This window comes from Phragmites australis, chromosome 10 (assembly GCF_958298935.1).
Source record: "Phragmites australis chromosome 10, lpPhrAust1.1, whole genome shotgun sequence".
NCBI lineage: Eukaryota > Viridiplantae > Streptophyta > Magnoliopsida > Poales > Poaceae > Phragmites > Phragmites australis.
In genome coordinates, this window is record NC_084930.1 from 26,327,698 (window position 1) to 26,347,572 (window position 19,875).

Genomic DNA, 19,875 nt, shown 5'->3' on the forward strand with positions numbered 1-19,875 from the left:
TAAACTAAAGGGAATATAGCGGAACAAGGCATATGAAAAGATACGCAAACCCTTTTCCGATCTACATGTGCAAGTGTGTCAAGTTATTAACTTCGTATCCAAGAACCTAAAGCCTAGGCTCTGATACCAAGCTGTAACACCCTACTTTACAACTAAACCTAATTATTTGAAAATAGGAAATTTTGGCAACATTTCCTCTATAGGGCGGTATAATTGACCACAAAAAAGATCACAGACAGACAATATATGATATAACCAACATATATATAGAAACCTTTACGACGCTACCAACGTCGTACCACAATATAAAAAGAGCAAATGACAGACCACCAAAAACACAACTTATAACACCGGTTGAGCTATCGATATTGTGATGAGGTAGTGTGTGCAACTACCAAGATCCATCCCCAAAATGCACGTCAACATCGAAACATACCTGTAAAAGATTTAACAGGGGGGGTGAGATGAGCTCAGCAAGTAACAACTATGAATATAAACACATCTCACTCAGTTTAAAAGTATTTGCGAATTAAACATTCTTCTCACCATGTAAAAAGAAACACATATGGTTTTAAAGAGAATCTCCTTTCAGAATATGTGTCGAGAAAGTAACAGCAAACTTCAACCCGGTTTCCCACAAAATATGGCATTCAACTCCCAGAATTCTGGACGATGCCAACATCTCATGCAACTCCATGTACCGGTACGAATCACGCACGATGGCAGTGATCGGCCTTTATCACCATATGAAGTGCATAAATGCATATGTATGCATGTGAATTGACATCAATTCTTAATTTCCTTTATGAATGACTCGTGATAAAAACCACAACTGATTCATAAAGACAAAGATACAATCCAAATCAATAAGAAAAGCATGGATTTAAATAATCAAATACAACAGCATCCATGATTTGAATGAATTAAAAAAACCCATATACTTCGATTTTTTTTTTTGCAAAAGAAGTTAGACATGAATATAAACATAGCACGGAATCACACCCCCACGTTACTTGCCTTTTACCAAAAGCGATGAAGAAATTTTGATCCTGGAAGCAGTACCACCTGTACAGGTATATTATTAGCACTAAAACACATTTAAAACACATAAAATATGAAGCATCATTCATATGCCTGAAAACGTCGCATATATGCCTATATTTCGGAAAACCGAACAGAAAACTGTATCACATGAAATGATACACTATTTCCAATTCAGAGTCAAACCAAAATTCTTACTAATTAGACTTCGCTCCGATGAACGAAAAGAATACTTCGACTCGGATGTCGTATCTTCGAATCAATAATGATTATCAAAACGAATCAGACTATTGATCACATGAAATGATATGACAAGAATTGATTGATTTGATTCAATCCAACCACAAACGTCTAGGAATTACTGAGGAATCACCTTCGAAGGGTTGACGACGACTCCGACAAAATTACGCAATTTCCAACTTTTCCCTTTTTCTTCTTTTTCTCCTTTTTTTTCTTTCTTCTTTTTTTTTTCTCTTTCCTTTTCTTTTCTCCTTTCTTCTTCCTGGCTTCTTTGCTCGGCGCTGCTCTGGCTTGCTTCTTCGGTGCTGGCTGTTGGCTTCCTCGGTCAGGACACAGAGGGAGAGGGAGCGTAGCGGCCGGTGGCGACGCACGGCAGCCGGCGGCAGCGAGCGGCCGGCGCGGCGGACGGCAGCGCCCGGCTCGTAGGCACACGGCGGCGCGCAGCAGCGGTGACGGCACAACACCCAGCGGCAGCAAGCGGCCGGCGCAGCGGGAGGTGCAGCGCAGAGGCGGTGGGGACGGTGCAGCGGTGGCAGGAGCTCGGCAAGCGGCGCTCAGCAACGAGGATAGAGAGAAAACGCGAAACGTCTGGATGGATCGGGTTGGGCCGATCCATCCGATACTTATCCCTTTTTTTATTTTTTATTTAAAACAACGAACGGTCTAAATTTATTGGGCTTGCTACGGGTCACAAAGTGCCCAGAACGGACATATGATTAGCAAAATGGGTTCGTCTCGACGAGATGAACGAACCACGGTCTCCGATCGTCCCTACGAGCAACGGATCAAAAAGTCAATTTTTTGGTTAAATCTCTCTCTTTTTTTCTCTCAAAAATCCGGTATTACAATGTAGTTGTTCGTCATCGACTCAACACATGTCTCTATTGGTTCTATCCAATGCAGTTGACGCAAAGCTAGATAAACTTTTGCAAAAAATATATAGTACAACAAATATGTGTTTACAAAATATGGTATTACTATGTAGCCCCGGACTCTCTGGTCTAGGAGAAGACTTCCCGATCGTAGAGTAAGACAGAACATACATGTACCATAGAAAGTATATGATGTAGCCTCCGACTCTCTGCTCGACAACTGGATCGAGTGGAGAGTAAAGCCACAACATCGAAAGTATGCGATGTAGCCCCTGACTCTCTGCTTTATGTGATAATCAAGACAAAGAGTATAGTTATAGCATCAAAAAACACCCGGCATGGCCCCTGACTCTTCACTCAATAATTGAGTTCAAGTAGAAAGTAGAGCATCAACACTGACATTAAACACTATAACTCCTAGCTCTCTCGTTAGCATGATAATTAAACAGAGAGTTAAGTATAAGAATCAAAATTATGTGATGCAGCCCTCGACTCTCTGCTCAAAGACTAGATCGAGTGGAGAATAGAGTGTAAGCATCAACTTATTATTCTCGACCACATGCTCGAAGGTGTAAACCTATGAGTGCATTGTTGTAGTTATGTTATGGTCATCAAGTGAACTCGAACAGTTGGACAGGTGAACATTAAACACCCACTCCCATTAGTGCTCATTTTCACTGCAACCTTTGATTTGATGTGCCATAATGGCACGGTATCCCTCTGCACAGAGATTGGACACGCCATAATGCCTTGGTGACATCCCGGCTTCTATCCGATGCGTCATCTTTGAATCACTGCGCACCTGAGGTGATCTCAGAATTTCAACCATAGTTATCGGATCTTAACGGCTCCAAACCTTTTCATTTGACCCACTCCTGTAACTATAAATAGGGGACTCGAAGCTGTTCATTTTCACCCCAATCTACTTCCTTTCTCCCTGCGCACTGCCCAGTAGATTTCGTGGAACTTAAAACCATGGCCTCCACTCCATTGTTTTCTCCCGAGCTATTTCCAGAAATCAAAGAAGTGGCATCTCTCACCCCAAGTCCTCTCTCCATTGTTCCACCAGGAGTCATCATCATTTTCTCCAATGAGGAGGAATCGAGTGAGGGGCATAAGAGGAGAGGGAACATAATGTCCATCAGAGGTTATCAATCCTTCACTCCGCACTTCTTGGTGTTTCCTCGGTGATGACACCACGAAGCGAACGGCACATGAGTCAGCAACATGAGCTGTATAAGAGGGAGATGAAGATGGTGGTGACCTTGACAAGATCATCGACCAGGTCGCCGATGAGGTTTTTAGTGATAGAGCCCTTGAGCCCCCAGTGGTGAAAAAAGCACAGTTGTTCGCTTTGTCAAAAACTGTTAGATCGCCTCTGCACCACGCGAAGGGTCTCTCATAATCGCTGGTGCCGATCAGCAGCTCTACTAGGGTCTTTGCTTTGGCCACTCTCCCTAGCCATTATACTGTTTGATGGCTGGTCCCCGGAACGATCAACTGCTGCTCCAAGGAGGAGAAAAAAAGGTTCCTTGACTTGTTCGAGGGCAAGTACGGATCCACATACTTCTAAACTCTTGGAGGTGGCGGATCTTCACTATTTGCAAGAGCTAGATGAATCCTTGCTGTCACTTTGCGATAGCCATGTAGGTCAGAAAGAGACAAATGTAATAGGATAGGTAGTCTGATAAAAATGTAATCAACTTACCTTTACCTTACCTTATCTATGAATTAAACTATCGTAGTTGATCGATGTTCCATGAGTTTTTGAGTTCTTCATCATTTGGAGTAGATAGTTGTACTGATCTAGGTCCAGTGACTTCAACTACTGTGTAGAGTCCTTTCCACTTAGGTGATAACTTATGGCATCTAGCCTATTTATGCACATTACGTAGAAAAGGTCCCCAACAGTGAGTTTCCTAGGCTAGATTTTCTGACTATGATATCTACATAACAATTGTTGATACTTATCGCTCGTATGGACACTTGATCACAGTACTCCTCGAGTAGATTGATGTCATCTGCTCATAATTGCTCTTGCACCTCTTTTGAGTAACTTTCCACTCGCGACGATCCAAATTGTAGTTCACTCGAAAGCATTTCTTCTACTTCTTAGACTAAAAAAGAAGGGAGTTTCACCAGTGGCCCCATTAGTTGAGGTACGAACGTCCCATAGTATCGAGGGAAGTTCCTTAACCCAGCATTCCAAGTAAGTTTTTAGCCTATCGAAAACTCAAGTTTTGATACCTACAAGACTATACCATTGGCACGCTCAACCTAACCATTACTTTGAGGGTGAGCTACTGAAGCAAAATAAGTTTTTATGTCAAATTATTCATAGAACACGGTAAAGGTCCCACTTTTGAACTAGCTATTGTTATCCATAATTATCTGATGCAGAATGTCGTATCGAGTAATTATGTTCCTCATGAACTTCTTAGCCCCTTCTACAGTTATCTTAACCACGGGTTCAGCCTTGATCCATAGTGAATGTGTTAATAGCCACGAATAGGAATTTGAAATCACCTTGGGCCTTTGGGAACACTCTCAGGATATCCAAGCCCCAAACAGCGAAAGACCAAGAAAGAGGAATTGTTTACAGAGCTTGGGATGATCAAGTGGTCTGTCTTCTAAAAGATTGGCAACTTTCGCACTTTTTGACCAGTTTGGAAGCATCCAAGAGGGCAGTCGACCAATAGAGTCGTTGGTTAAAAACTTTTTCAACTAAGATGCGATAAGATGCATGATTACTACACATGCCTCCATGGATATCGAGCAATATCTTATTGCCCTCTTCCTGAGTGATGCAGCTCATTAAGATTCCGTTACTCCCCTTTCGAAAGAGCTTACCATCTATCAAAGCGTATAGCTTGGACTTATGAGTAATTTTCTCTGTAGATGCATCATCGTTAGGGATCTCTCGACCTTCGAGCTATGCTCGGAATGGGGTCATTTAAGTTGGTTCATGTTCGAGTAGTGCAGCTTCCGCATCTGAGGATTTTGCCTTGTTGACTTGACTAGATTGCTGGCCGAGTTGGGCAACATCTGTGCTCAATGCTATCGAACAAACAGTTTGAGGAGTTTCTCAATGAAAACTTCTACAAGTGTGGGAGATTGAGATGATGCGAGCCTGACGAGTTCATCAGCAATGAAGTTGTTACCTCTCTGAATGTGCATTACTTCTAGCCCTTCGAACTTGTGCTCAAACTTTTGTACCTCATTCAAATAAGCTGTCATGTTGTCATCCATGAGTAGTCTCCTGATTCCAAGTTATATAGCTATGCAGAGCCCATTAACTCATTGAGCTCGACCGCCCATTGCGTGATTCGTCCAATAGCCTCCCTATTACTTATAGCATCCTTTAGTGGATACGTTGTCAAGATGGTGATCTTGTGCATTGGGAAATAATGTCGTAGCTTCTGGGAAGTCATCAGGACTGCATACAACAACTTTTGAACTTGCGGGTATCGTAGCTTAGCATCATGTAGGACTTTAGTTACATAGTAAACCGGCTTCTGGATCTTAGCCTTCTTCTTGGGGCATTCCTGCTTGACCACCAGGACCGTGCTCATAACTTGTGTGATGGCTACAACGTACAAAAAGAGCTCCTCTTTTTTGTTAGACGGGGTTAGAATTAACGGAGATAATAAATACCTTTTTATCTCCTGAAAAGCCTTCTTTGCTTCTTCCGTCCACTCAAATCGGTTGTATTTATTTAGCAGCTTGCATAAAGGCATCACTCTTCACTCATATTGGAGATGAATTGATTAAGGGCTGCAGTGCATCCTGTTAGTTTATGAACTTCCTTTAGTGTCCGAGGTGATCGTATCTGGTCGAGAGCCTTGATTTTGCCTGGTTGGCCTTAATGCCTCGACTTGACACTAGGAAACCGAGAAGCTTGTCAGACAGAATGCCAAATGTGCATTTCTCGGTGTTAAGCATCATACGATACTTTCTAAGATTGCTGAATGTTTCCTTGAGGCCGTCAATCAATGCATTTTTGGTTCTAGATTTGACTACAATATCATTGACATAAGCTTCAACGTTGCGCTCAATCTGGGGCTATAAACAATTTTGAATACATTGTTGATACGTAGCACCAGCACTCTTCAAATCGAAAGGCATCTTTACATAGCAAAATAAACCAAAGGGAGTAATAAAAGTAGTTTTTTCTTCATCCTCTATCTCTATGTTAATTTGGTGATATCCCAAATAGACATCTAGAAAATACAGCAATTCACAGCCTACCATAGAGTTGACTATCTGGTCGATGCGGGGAAGAGAAAAAGGATCTTTGGGACAAGCTTTGTTGAGGTCGGTGAAGTCAACACACATTCTCCACTTGTCGTTGGCTTTCTTCACGAGGTTTGGATTCGTGAGCCATGTGGGATGATGGACCTTCGGATGAAGCCTATCTTTAGGAGTTTGTCGACCTCCTCATGGATGGCTTTCTTCCTGTCCTCCACGAATCTTCACTATTTTTGCACCACAAGTTTGGCAATAGGCATCACAGCTAGTCAATACTCGATCACCTCCCTAGGGACTCCAGGCATATCGAACGGTTGCCATGCAAAGATATCTTGGTTTTCCTGGAGAAAAGTGATGGGCTCGAGTTCCTATTTAGGATCAAGGTCAACCCCTATCTTGACCATTTTGGTTGATTCAAATGGGTCGAGACACTACTACAAAACTAGCCTTATATGCCAGCCCATCATTGCCGGTTCCTAATGGGCCGACAGTGATGGAGCGTCACTACCGGTTCATAAGCCGCATGGGAAGAATTAGCCATCGTGACTTATGAACCGGCAGTGACAAGGGTCATCACTACCGGTCGATGGATTGAGCTGGCAGTGATACCCTGCTCCCTCATCACTGCCGGCTTAATCCACCGACCGGCAGTGATAGCATAACATCACTGCCGGCTGGTTAAATGAGCTGGCAGTGATGTCCCAGCTATATAAAAGTCGCCCTCTCCTTCAGCTCGAGAACAACAGAGATGAGCTTTATTCTTGCTCAATGGCGGCCATTTTTACTCACCATGATCTTCGTGGCTTCAAAATTTTGAGGAATCATCATGCCCTAGTTGTTCCATGGTGTGTAACTTCCTCTCCAATCCATTTCTATTTGAATTTTATTTGCTAAATTGCTCTAGATTTTGAAATGATGGAGATGAACCTATGACCATGATGTTTTGAGATAATGTAGATGCAATTATACCTTATTTATGATATGGAAGCTTCAATTCTAGTGGAAAGTGTCTTTATTATTGATTTACATTAGCTATATGTATGAGTATATTTATTTTTGGTTTATAATGATATTAAGGTATATAGCAAACTCTAATTATATTTTTTATATTCTAATTAATTAGCAAGCTCCAATATAGAAACTTTAGGTATGAGCACATTTATGGTTGATTTTTAGTGAATTAGAAAAATTAGCCATGATATTTAGGTATCTAGAAAGCTCCAATTATATTTTTTCTATTTTAATTAATTAGCATGTTCCCAGTATGGAAGCTTTAGGTAGTATTTATTTTGATTTTTAATGAATTAGAAAATTTTGCCATGATATTTAGGTATGTAGCAAGATACAATTTTATTTATGTATGAGCATATTTATTTTTCATGTTTCCTTAATGAGTCATAGATAAGGTGTTGAATAATAAATAAAATTTCTAGGGATGGGACCAACAAATACTCATCAGAAGCGGACGCGAAAGTATGCAAAAGGCGGCTCCTCCAACCCGGGATAATTGCCGGTAGGAGATGACAAGATAATTTATTTGTTGGTGATTGCGAAATGTTCTAGTTGTTATGAATTTGAATTTACAATAATGATATAATTGTAGATGGACAGAAGATGAATGTACGATGCAAGCCGTGTGAGCGTAGAGTACAAGAACGACGTGTATTGTTTCCTAGTACAAGCCGTGATGCACAAGTCAAATACACAGTCTCAATATATGTGTTGTCCATGCGTCGATTGCGAGAACAAGAAGTAGTTCTCCACCACCCAGCAGATACATTCCCACTTGATACCAAGGGTCTTTATGCCTGGCTTTACCCGTTGGACCGAGCATGGTGAAAGAGAAGACGAAGACATGTGCACCGATATATCGGTCGATGAATACATTGATATACAGCCTGCCAGAGATACGTTGGCCGATGATGATCTAGAGGAGATGTTGTCTAGTACCGATGTCAATGATCTGGAGAAGATGTTGCGCGATGGGGAGGGGAACTTCACCAATGAAAGAGAGTTTCAAAAGTTCCAGTGTATGTTAGAGGACTTTAAAACAACATTGTTCCTAGGCTACGAGAAGGAGCACATAAAGTTGCGTATCGTGCTTTCACTGTTGCAATTGAAGGCAGGCAACGGGTGGTCTGATACAAGCTTCACAGAGTTGTTACTATTCTTGAAGAAATTGCTTTCAAAGGAAAATGTGCTGCTAGAAAATACATACCAGGCCAAGTAGGTTGTGTGCCCATTGGGGTTGAAAGTACAGAAAATACATGCATATCCAAACGATTGCATGTTGTATCATGGAGAGCATGCAGACATGCAAGCGTGTCTCGTCTGTGGTGAAGCACGGTACAAGCATGATGGTGGTGATATCGATGTTGAGGGAAAGAAGAAAAGATGTCTCATGAAGGTGATGTGGTATTTTTCTATAGTCCTCCGTTCGGAGCGTTTATTCGCGAACAAAAGGCATGCCGAACAGACACGATGGCACGCCGATGAGCGCAAGGATGATGGAATACTGAGTCACCATGCTGATTCTATGTAGTGGAGAAACATCGATAGAAAATACAAGAAGTCCTTTGCAGAAGATGTGAGGAATATAAGATTTGGGTTGCGTACGGATGGGATGAATCCATTCGGCAACATGAGCAGTAGTCATAGCACTTGGCCTGTGACTCTATGTATCTACAACCTTCCTCCTTGGTTGTGTATGAAGTGGAAGTACATTATAATGCCGGTGCTGATACCAAGACCGAGGAAACTTGGCAATGATTTCGATGTCTACCTGAAACCATTCATGGAAGATCTTGTAGTACCGTGGAACAATGGTGTGCATGTATGGGATGTATACAAACGAGAGAACTCACTCTACGCGCAGTGCTGTTCGTAACAATCCAAGATTGGCCAGCCCTTGGCAACCTATCAGGCTAGACTGTCAAAGGGTACTGTGCATGCGTGCCTTGCTTGGATCAAACAGAGAGCTTGTGGCTGAAGAACAATCGAAAAATGGTGTACCTAGGTCATCATAAATTTCTTCGCAAGGATCACCCATACCGCAGCAACATGAGAGCTTTTGATGAGAAAGTTGAGACTCGAGCACCTCCTAAGCATCGTACTGTGAGACAAGTATATGAGATGGTAAAGGAACTTAAGGTTATTGTTGGAAAGGGATGCAGGAGTACACCAGTTACAAAATCTAATCTTAGAGCTCCTATGTTAAAAAAATCTGTCTTTTATGACTTAGCATATTGGCCGGATTTGGTGGTTCGACACACAATCGATGTCATGCACATTGAGAAGAACATGTGTGATATCTTGATTGGTACGTTACTAGACATACCTGGCAAAATAAAGAATACACTCTAAGCACGGAAGGACCTAAAATGTTTGAAACTCAGACATGATCTACATCCTGAAGAGATGGAAGAAGGTAACAAATATCTTGACCCCGTGAGCTACAATCTGAGCAAGGCGGAGAAAATTGCAATGTGCATGTGCTTGCATGGAATCAAATTTCCATCCGGTTACTCTGCCAACATAAAGAGACTAGTAAATATGAAAGACTTGAAATTAACTGGCATGAAGTCTCATGATTGCCATGTGATGATGACACAGATGCTTCCAATTGCAATTAGAGGTATTCTACCGCCGAAGGTGCGAAACCTAATCATAAAGCTGTGTTCATTCTTTAACGCGATATCACAGAAAGTCATCAATCCGACCAAGCTAGATAAGTTGCAGCAAGACGTGGTTGATACTTTATCCCAGCTTGAGACGCTGTTCCCTCCATCGTTTTTTGATATCATGGTGCATCTCATTGTTCACATTGTGAAAAAGATACGGATTCTTGGTCCCATGTTTCTGCATCAGATGTACCCTTTCGAGAGGTTCATGGGAGTTCTTAGAAATATGTTCGTAACCGAAATCAGCCAGAAGGCTGCATGGCCGAGGGCTGGGGAACCAAGAAAGTCATTGATTTATGCGTCGACTACATGAATCTCAAATCGATTGGTGTGTCTGTATCTCGCCATGAGGGGAGGCTACAGGGGAAAGGGACGATAGGTGCAAACACATTCCACACTAACGACCCCGTTTCATTCACACAAGCATATTTTGCAGTTCTACAATAATCAGTTGCAGTGGACTCGTATGTTGAAGAACACCAGATGATGCTACGCACCAGAAACCCAGGAAAGTCTGATGTTTTGATCACTCTAGAGCACAGAGATCATTTTGGCGCTTGGTTATGCAGACAGATGATGCATAAACAGATAGAGTGTGCTTAGTTGAATGTGTTGGCTTACGGACCGTCTACTACAATCCTCACATTCCAAGGATATGACATGAATGGCTATACATTTTATACGAGAGCTCAAGATAATAAGAGCTCCAACCAAAATAGCGGTATTCGTATAGATGCCTACGACTGCAATGGAAATAGGGAGAACTATTACGGATTCATAGAGGAGATTTGGGAGCTCGACTATGGAGTGTTAAAGGTTCCTCTTTTCTGGTGCCAATAGGTCAGATTCTCAGGGGGTGTGAAGATCGACAAGTACGGTATGACTACAGTGGACCAAAAACTCGTTGGATACAGAGAATAACCATTTGTACTTGCGAATGGTGTTATGAAGATCTTCTATGTTAAGGACCTGGACCCGGCTAACAAGGAGGAGCGCCACGTGGTTCTTCAAGGAAAAAGAAGGATTGTCGGAGTGGAGAATGTTGTTGACGAGAAAGACTACAATCAATTCGACACACTACCTCCTTTCGAAGAGGATATCGACCTAGGTCCCATGGAAGACACCGATGAACCTCCCTATGTACGTCGTGATCATAATGAATGGCGAATTGTTAAGACAAAGTAGCTAAATTGTATTAATTACTATTATGAATTTATTTAGATGCAATTATACCTCACTTTTGTTATTGAAGCTTCAATTTTGTAGTGTATGGTGGAAGATATATTTATTATTGACCATATTGATTTTTTATTTTAGGTATATACAAAAATTAATTTAGTATATAGCAAGTTCAAATTTAAATAAATATGTATTAGGTCTACTAGGTCAACTTAATGTTAATAAATATAGATAGTACAAACTCAATCCAAATCACCTGAGTAGCGCAGCGGTTTGTTCAGCCTTACTTGGTGTAAGGCTTGGGTTCGAGTCTCTACGCATGCGCGAAGCTAAACTAAATTTTTTGCACCCTGCGGTAACAGTAATGAAAGGGGTTTCACTGCCGGTGGACATATTGGGCTGTTAGTGAAACTACTTTCACTTCCGGTATACTTATTGAGACAGCAGTGAAAATAGTTTTACTACCGATTGTCCTAGTGTGCCGCAGTGATGGTACCATTTCACTGCCGGTAGTTGTATTGAGCCGGCAGTGAAAGTCCTCACCTACAAAATAGCTCGACGCCCTGCGCCCTTTGACACTTCGAAAATTTTTTCTGTTCCCTATGCCGTCCGTCGAAACGCCTCCTAGCGCCGAGGGGCCCACGCTGCCGGAGGTCCACGAGCCCATGCCCACTGTCCGTGTCCCCCTTGATACATTTATGTGCTAGTCCTACTAGTTCAGAGAGCAGCTTCTCTCAAGACAAGCTGAATGTCCTATCTAAGGCCGTATTTCACTAAAAGAAAACTGTTTAGGCCAACCTCAAATAGGATGTCCAGCTCATCTTGAGAGAAGCTGCTCTCTGAACTAGTAGAACTGGCACATAAATGCAGACTTGCGAAGAATGCTTTCTCTCTGAACATGTAATCAATATTGAAGTCCTAATAAGGCCATTTGCTAGAGCCACTGAGCCTAATAGTTTTTTGCAAGAATATTCTTTGGTGTTAGGGTGGTTTGTATTATATCATTTTTTAATATTCTCTGAAAGAATAATGTGTCAATTGTCAATACCCTTATACCTATTTTGCTACGTTAGATGTGACTTTTTGTTATTAAATGTGGTTCTAACGTACTCAATTACAATATTGTATGTGTATGCATTCTATCTATCGACTCCTTCATGGTTATCTCACTCTTTCGACAGCCTCTCTCCCTCCCTCATTGACTTTATCTCTACCTCCCTCCTTTCTCAGCTCTCTATATGTATACTACTCAACCGTTCGTCGTCATCGTATGAAGAACTTCCAGAAAGGAATGGCACCACTAACCACCGATACAGCACAGGTGCCAGAAGGAGATGTAGTGCCACCGTCAAACATTGAAGAAAGTAGCCCGAGCCACTACCTCAACCTGTAACAAATAGGCGCCTGTGGAGTCGATGAGGTAATTCATAATTAGATGAATGTATCTCTTCTACATATTATCGTATAGGTTCCTAATAGTTTTTTGCATCTGCGCAAATGCTTGATGCTCCGGAGGGTCACGACAATGAGCAATCCCAGGCGCGGCATCGTGTCCAAGGTTTGCAGAATCATTTAAGAAGTTGGTGGCATCATCTAAGAAGTCGGTGACATCTAAGAAGTTGGCGGAATCCAAGGATGTCTATTCACTCACTACTGAGGAAACAAAAAAAGTTGTTGATGCTAGTGTCACATCTCATTTGCATCCTCTACCACCTCCACCGAAGCCTGTTGTGCCTGAAGATGCCTTGAATTTTTCATGAAAATGGCCAAAGCTAAACAGACGGGTTCGGCTTCAAGTAAGTCGCTGACTGACTATGAACGCATCAGCAAGATGCAGGCCAAGAGCAAACTAGGCTCAATCATTAAGGATGCTCTAAGGATTGCGAACTTCCTGGCTTCTTCTAGATTGACAGCAGAAGAACTAGCATGACTCACTGTGCGAGCGGATATATCAAAGTCGGATGTTATATGGCCGTTTGAGTTGGGCAAACCTTTGGTCAAACAAGATATAGAAAGAAACCTTACAACTCAAATGCGTCGATTATGTCAATGGTACTTGGAGCAGTCTAGATAGGGTTTTCAAGCATTCCCCGTGAGATACAAAGAAGAATATTTCCTCAACATGATGGCTTCTTCTGGTTGGAATTTTTGCAGTTGTATGAACTGTACAAGGAAGATGCCCTCGATGTGGCTATAGTCAGAGCGTGGACTCTATAAATGAATTATGCATATAATTCACGTTATATGATCTTGCATCTTGTAATTGCATAGCTTACTTCTCTCTTTCGTAGAATGGAGATCCAAGCATACGAACAAGACTATTAGATAAGAAAGTAGGATTCATCGATCCTAGCATTGTAAACCAGAAACTTGTAACGAAGAATTCAAACTTCACTTAGGCCTACTTATTGAAGTGTCTGCTTCACCACCAATAGAAGAAAATCATACTCTTACCCTACAGCTATGAGTATGTATTTGTGCGCAAGGGCGTCCTCATTTTATGGGCAACTCGATTCTAGTACTACTTTGCTATAGTGACATATTCTACAGTTTTCATTGTATCCTCTTTGCTATCCACCCAGACTTGGGCAAAATCATTGTGTTGGACTCAGCAAAGAGAAGAGAGATCAGACGACTTACCAACACCTCATCGACATGCTAAACAGGTTAACTCGATCATTTAATCTTCTCGACGATTGCATCTAACTTTAACTGGTATTCATATTCACATACAGGGTGTACACAAGATACCACAAGAAGAGTGTTATCCACTGTCCATTCAGGAAGGAGTACGCTGTAAAAATGACTTTCTGGTACACAATACATATTCATGTCTTGCATTTCCTACTGAATAAAAAGGTTCAATTCATTCCACTGATGAATCCTTTCCTCTTGAAGTGTATGAGGGCAGCCACCTAGCAACAATCTCTACGTGTTTTTTGTTCTTACTTTCATGCACACATTCAGCTCGGACGGAGACGCTGTTAGGTTCAATGACCTTTAGGTAGGAAATTACATATTGATGCATTATTTTCAATTTCTACATGTGTTCAAGGACTAATTCTTTCGATTCTTCAAACGCAACGCTCCAAACTACGCACAAGTGTGTTATAACCTGCTAAAATACATGCCCTTCAAGAATAGATGGCTGGGTTCTTATTGAAACATGTTATCATCCCAAATGGCGAGTTTCATGAACCGATCGTGCCATCCACGCGTGCGAGACCTTCAGATGACACCTTACCTTCAAGTACAGAGTATGCGACAAGGAGGAAGGCTACCAAGGGGCTTGACAACGTATTCTATTTTCGCAATTCACACACTATTAATGAATGACATTACCTGTTCTACGATATGCCACCGGTGTGTCAATGACATGTGGGACCATGTCCCACTTGTCATCCTCTTAATGGATGGCATATCGTAGAACCAGCACTTATTCCGTTGTCTATCATAGATTTTTTCGTTTATTAATGAATGATATGAATTACTATGTATGATGCGAAGTTGGTACCATCGGATGACTCTTAGACATAATGGCCTTCCAACGATGATGCGAAGGTGCAGCAAGAAGCGGCATCTCATAAACGTGCCCAAGAGGAGGAGGATGAGAGGCTAGCCCGTGAGCTATGCACAGTGGAGGAGCAAGAAGCAGTATGTCGTAAACGTGCCTAGGAGGAGGAGGACGAGAGGGTGGCCCATCAGTGTGCTGTGGAGGGGGGCCAAAGGCTCAAATCCTAGAGGCATTCAGGCGTCAGAGTTTGATGTCTTTAACACACCGACAAGCCTGGAGCATAGGCAACGCTGCGGTCGATCAGGCGTTGCCGGATCCTCCGCTCCAACACCATCGGCCCCCCGGCGTCCCCGGATGTACTCACGCCATCAATCGTCAATGTGGGGATGCGGTCCTCATTGCAGGAGAGGTAGAGGGATACTGGACTGGCTCAACTCAACGAACTTTTCAGGGGGTGACATGTAATATTGTGTGTTTGTCGATGTCTGACTTGTAATATGTGTTCATTACTATGTATTAATGAAGGTGTTTCTATTATTGATTTACAGTAAATATATGTATCATTGTATGCATGTATTGAGAGAGAGACAGAGAGATTGAGGAGAGAGAGAGTACAGAGAGGATAGAGAGGGCAGAGGGAAAACATTGCCTACCTACGGCCGGCAGTGATTCCAACAAATCACTGCTGGCTGAAGGATACAGCCAGCAGTGATAACCCCCCTCACTGCCGGTCCACCGAGCCGGTAGTGATAGTCCTCAACTGTCACTACCCGTTACCCACTGCCAGCTCCAAAACCGGCAGTGAAGGGGGTTTTGGAGTCGACAGTGAAGGGGTTTTCCGTAGTAGTGAGGGGCACTACCTTAACGCCACCACCAGCCTTCTTGTCCTTAGCATTGTTGTTGTTCTCACCTTTGGTGGTGGCGTCAGACCTGGAGGCATCAGTGAGGCTCATGAGCTTGGAGTCTTTGACCTTGGTGGTGGCTTGGTGCTTCTGGTGCTTCGACTTCAGCGAGGCTCATGAGCTTGGAGTCCTTGACCTTGGTGGTGGCTTGGTGCTGCTGGTGCTTAGACTTCACACCTCTTAAGGTAGTTGCCATTCGGTAGAAGTATTCGACCATATCTAGACTTTACTTATCGCACTTTAATATTGCATGTTGATCTCCCTTAATGGTTATGACCCCATTAGGGCATGTGATCTTTAGCACCTGGTACATATAGTGCACTACAACCATGAACTTGCCTAACATTGGGTGACTTAGGATCACATTATAGGCCATCTCGAAATCCACAACATCGAAGGCTAGTTTCTCTGTACGTAAGTTGTTAGGCTCGCTGAACGTGACCAACAACTCAATCTGGCCAAGGGGTTTGGTGGATGATTTTGGAGTTATACCATGGAAAGGATCAGCCCTTGTCTTGAGCTTTGACCTTTAGATCCCCATCTTGTCTAACGTCTTGGGGAAGATGAGGTTGAACAAGCTACCCCCGTCGACAAAGGTCCTAAAGACTTTGATGTTGAGGATAGTAGGCTGGGCCACAACTGGATACCAACCCGAGTGTGGAACCATGGCTGGATGGTCAACTTGATCACTTTTAACCACTTGAGGTATCAGGGAGGCCCGGTCAAAGCAAGGTTGACCTCCCTTTTGACCGCCTTTTAGTGCCTCTTGGACTCATATGAGGCGGATCCTCCAAAGATGCATGCCAAGCTTTGGTTGGCCCTGCGAAATTCGAGCTCGTCATCCTTGACATCTGGCTTGACCTACTTGCTATGGTAATCAGCAATAGCAGCCTTGAGCTTATCATCAAACTTCTTTTTATAATGTGACATTCATCAAAGTCATGCTAGTTGGTCCGATGGATGGGACACTACTTTCCGCCATCATGGCTCAGACCCTTATTATCTTCGGTGTTGCACGACTTGCTCCTATCAACCGCAGCCATGGTCGTGTATGGACCCTTGTGCTTATCATCAGATATCTTCTTCCCTACATTTTTTGAGGGCTCGAGCTTGTCCTTGCCAGACTGAGGGTTTTTGGTATGTCCCTGGGTTTTAGCACGTTTTACGCACTTGTCAGCCAACCTTTTCTTTTACCATATTGATCTTCCAAGTAGCTAGCTTCCCGACCAGATCTTTGTCCTTGAGGCCTCGCTTGAAGGCGGTGATGACTGAGTTGTCATAGATGGTTGGGATCCTATGCACCTACCACTAAAGCTATGAATGAAGTCTCGTATTGATTTGTCCTTACCTTAGTTTAGCTGCAGAATATCATCTTCCGTTCCTGGGCACTCAAATGTTCCTCGGAAGTTAGCGATGAATTGAGTGTTTAGCTCGGCCCATGATCGAATCAAGTTGGGTGGCAAGTTCAACAATTAGGACCTTCCAGGTCCATCGAGGATAGTTAGTAGGTAATTAGCGAAGAATCTATTATCGCCACCAGCTGCCCGAATCACAATAGTGTAGATCTACAACCACTCGTTGGGATTGAGTTTTCCCATTGTATTTCTGGATCGGACCCGCTTTTAACTTATCAAGCCATCGTATTGACTGGAGCTCGGTGCAGTAGCAAAAATGGCCCTATTAGACTATGATTGTGATTTTCGTGATTAATGATAACATAGTCATTGGGACTAACATGTTTGTCAAGAATATATGTTAGTAGGTCTCATGGATGCAATATATGAAGAAGTCACCGCACCCGAGATAAAGTTTGATTGAATTGAATAAGTCCTAGGAAAAATAACTACACCGAAAGGTCCAGTGTTACCGGAGTCATGCACACCGGAGCATTTCCCAGAAAGATGAAAAACAAAGTTGAAATCAAATTGTACTCATCGAAAGGTATGGTGCTCAAGAGATTGCACACACTGGAGTGTTTTCACTCAGAGGAGGAAATAAATGACTTCACCGATAGTCCAATGATCTGTGTGCTTTACACACCGAAGCATTTGTTCCAGAGAAGACTGCGATTATCGAAGACTGGAGATCAATACACTGGAAAGTCCAGTGATTAGATGAAAGTGCACACCAAAGTATTTCCAGAGAGTTTGCAACGAAATGGAAATCAACACACCGGAAGGTCCGGTGATCAGAAGATTTACACACCATATAGTTGAAAAGTGTAGAAGATGGCTCGGTCAGGCTCAAGTCTACACACCAGAAAGTCTGATGATGGAATTGAAGGCAACACCGAAATATTCGGTGTTAAGAAGAAGTTTGAGTGGAGTTCCAATAGCTAGTATCTACTGATGTACACACTGGATGGTCTAGTGATTGTACTAATATTGTCACCGAATCATCCGGTGTTCACAGTAAAGTTGAGCTGTTGGAGCAATAGCTAGTTGGCAGGTTTGAGGCTATAAATACCCACCCACTCGATCATTTGAAGGTGATGGAGTCTGAAACTCATACACACCTAACAAGACATTCAAGCAATTCAAGTGTTTAAAGTGATCATCTAAGGTGATTAAGCACATCATCAGAGAGTGATTAGAGCTTATAGGCATAGAGGGAAGTGTTGCTAGGTGCTACAACCTAGAGAGTAAATCAAGGAGTGAACCAATCGTGTACCAAGAGGTACACAAGTGCCTTAGAGTCTTGGTGACTCATTGGTAACTTGTTGACCCTACGACTTGGTGTGGAGCGGTGACAAGAAGATTATGTGGGGACGCGGAGACCCTTGTCTTTGTGACTAACACTCCGAAGTGAAGATGACGCACAAGTGACTGGAAGAGTGGTTAGTGGTGAGACCTCGTCTTGGTGGCTTTGTGGCTCATCATTCTTGAGGTCTTATCTTGGTGACTTGATAGCTCAAGAGCCATGATCGAAAGAGACTGACGACCAGGAGTATATCCTTTTTGGAGCTCCAATGTGGACTAGTGGCTTGTGTGCCACTGATACCATGGGATAAACATCCCTTGTGCTGAGTTTGTCTGTCTATCTTATTTACATTTTCGCAATTATATACTTGCAATTTACCTTGCTAGAGTAGGTTGCAATCCTCTTGAGAGGTAGAGTAGACACACCAGATAAACCTAAAGTACATTTAGATAGAAATTGAGATAGGTTTATCTTGTGAAGTTTTTGGTGCCATTAGTTTCTAAGTGTCCTAATTCACCCTCCCCCCCTCTTAGGATGTCACCATTCCTCATAGGTGCGAAGGCTTCACAGCCTGCGTTGAATTCCTTAGGAGGAAATGGGGGAGGAATATAACGCATGTTCCTTCGAAAAGGGGAGTCATGTTGACCGTCTCGTCCCGAAGATCTACTGAAGTTAGAGGATTCGTTAGATCCAACTTGAGGAAGGACCTCAATATCATATGAGCACCCTAGACATTAGCTTCCAGAGTACTAAAAGCACTGCTACCCAGACTTGGCTGTGGTCAAGCCGATGTAGCTCCGTGATCGCTAGGCTAAGGGAGTTCGTTCCTCAACCTTGGAATCGTTACCGGTGGATGCATAACCTGAACCGTAGGCGTTCCTAGGCCAAGTCAATGTCAAATATCGGGGTTCCAATGATTTTCCATCACCCGTTGATGATGGGTGGTATTCGGAGCCTGCATTACCCTGGCTGTGGACGTCCCTCGTGGAAATCCTCTAGCGTCACTGAAGGAATCTGTGAAGTCCTAAGAGGGGGCTGAATTAGAATACTTGGAACTATTTTAGCTCCAAAAACAATACAAGATAAACCTATATCAATTTCTATCTAAATGTGCTCTAGGTTTATCTATTGTGTTTACTCTACCGATCAAAGCACTTGCAACCTATCTAAGATGGTAAATTGCAAGAATATAAATACGAAAACGTAAATAAAATAGAGAGAGCAAACTTGGCACAAGGATTTTTTTCCCGTAGTATCGATGGCATGAATGCCACCCCTAGTCCACATTGAAGCTCCACAAAGGATGTGCTCCCGGTCGGCACCCGGTCATGACTCTTGAGCCACCAAGTTACAAAGACAAGGCCTCCACCCAGATGAGCCACCAAGCCACCAAGGCGAGGTCTTACCACTAGCCTCTCTTCCGGTTCCTTGCTGTCGTGATCACTTCAGAGTTTGAGCAACCAAGGAAAGGGTCTCTGCGTCCCCGCACAATCATCTTG